Source organism: Rhinolophus hipposideros (genome assembly GCF_964194185.1).
Source record: "Rhinolophus hipposideros genome assembly, chromosome: 2".
Classification (NCBI taxonomy): domain Eukaryota; kingdom Metazoa; phylum Chordata; class Mammalia; order Chiroptera; family Rhinolophidae; genus Rhinolophus; species Rhinolophus hipposideros.
The window spans coordinates 36,980,050-36,982,013 of record NC_138048.1 but is presented as its reverse complement, the minus strand read 5'-3'; the positions used below and the strand labels follow the sequence as shown (position 1 = coordinate 36,982,013).

At 40.1% G+C, this 1,964-nt stretch overlaps 1 pseudogene across 1 annotated transcript; it reads right to left on the bottom strand.

Moving 5' to 3' along the window:
• Window positions 1-916: 916 nt before the first annotated feature.
• Window positions 917-1,477, bottom strand: LOC308510012 (mediator of RNA polymerase II transcription subunit 28-like; annotated as a pseudogene). The gene has a single exon. The product of its transcript is annotated as a mediator of RNA polymerase II transcription subunit 28-like (transcript).
• Window positions 1,478-1,964: the final 487 nt, after the last annotated feature.

The following is a 1,964-nucleotide window of genomic DNA, read 5'->3' as shown; positions in this document are numbered from 1 at the left end:
GTAGTTCAAAGTCTTGAAACAGCAAATTTACATATTTGTACATACTACCACTGAGGGCTAATTAATATAAAAGGCCTACAACCCAAATCCTCACTCTCTGATTCACAGATCAGATCATACAAACTTCTTCCCTCAGATGACAAACTAAAACTAGACACAGAGATTAAGTTATACAAAAATTAAACAATAAAAACAAGCAGGAATATGAAACAAAAAAAAATCTGTAAGTGGCGTCCCACTAAGTCTAAATTTTTCTAAAAACAGAAATATTTACTCAGTTTACCAAAGCCATAGGCATTCTATAAAGTACTAAAGAAACAACAGCTTACAAAAATAGGGGGAAAATTTTAGATGGGAGCATGATACTATAATCATCACGTTCTCTGGCAAAGAGCTCTTCTAAAATGTAGTGTCTTCATCTTGTCTCATTAGGGAGACCACCTCAGGGACGATGTAGATGCCGGATCACTGCACTGTTACACCTGAAGCTGAAGAATAATGAAGGTCAACTACAATTTTATATGTATATATATGTGTGTATATATATATATATATATATATATACACACACACATATATATATATGAACACACACACACAGACACACACATATATATATACATATATATATACTTACAAGAAGCAGAGCAAAGCATTAGGAATAGAGACAGTGGAAATGTAATGGCTCTGTGCGATGTCAGAGGGGTAGTAAATGTGGGGAGGAAGGTTGTCATTGTGTGAGGGATATAAATGATAAATGTCTAACTATAACATTGTTTTGTGCACCTGAAACTAATAAAAAAATAAAAACTAAAAATAAATAAATAAAATATAGTGTCTTCAAGAAGTGATGTTTGGCAAAAACCCTGTGCTGAGGCTGCCTCATACAGCAGCCCCTGTTGAGGCCGGCTCGTCGTCAGATTTGCTTCATAGGCGCAGGGATGTTAGCAGACGCCTGCTCCAGGTAGGCTAAGGAGCCCTGGGGGACATCAGCTGGCTGTTTATGCTGCGAGCTGATGTCCTCCAGCACCTGCTGCCAATGCGGTAGCTTTGTCACGCGCTTCTGAACCAGAGCAGCCTTCCGCTGTAATGCGTGCCTTAGTTCCGCGACATCCTCTTTGATAACTTGCTCTGGTTTCTGAACAGATACGGGTAACTGCAATCTTTTCTATAAAAAAAGACTCTGTCTGTCTTACAATATATAGAAATTTCTGGATACACTGATCAACACCAGTTCATATTTCTTTCGGATCCGTGCACTGAAGTAGTCCTGTCTCACTAGAGAAGCAAAGCAAGCCTCTAAAGATGACTCCAACTCATCCACCAAAGTACTCAGAGAAGATCTAGGAGCGCCTGGAGCCACCTGAAGAAGTGAAGCCTGGCCCGGGAGTCCTGGGGAGGGGAGTCGTGTGGGGGGGGGGGGCAGGAGGGGGACCGGGTGGTGCCTAGAGAATATAACTCTCAGCAGAGCCGCCATTTCTGAAATGGCAAGGAAAAGGCCCACTCTATTCAGCTATTTTTCAATGCAAGATAATTGGGATCATCCTAGGTATTATTTTACTGCCAGATTTCATTTTTTTCTCTTTTTAGTAAAAACAGATAAATAACGTGATGCCCATTAATTTAATCAATTCTCTATTATTTATTGAAATAGGGAAATTGGAAGAAATGGCAGTGTGCTGCAATAAATGTGCATAGATACGAAGTACGATCAAACAATATGGTGAATGTTTAAATTAAAAAAATATTAAGAGACACATTGCCATGAATTCCCCTCAAAATACTCCCTCTCGCTTCCAACTTATCCCATTGTTCTTGCCACTTTCTGAAGCAGTTCTGGAAGTCCTCTTTCATGAGTGTCTTTAGTTGTGCTGTCATGGCTGCCTCGATGTCCTGAATCATTTTGACTTTGGGGAAGAGCCAGAAGTCGCATGGTGCCAGATCTGGTGAATAAGGTGGATAAG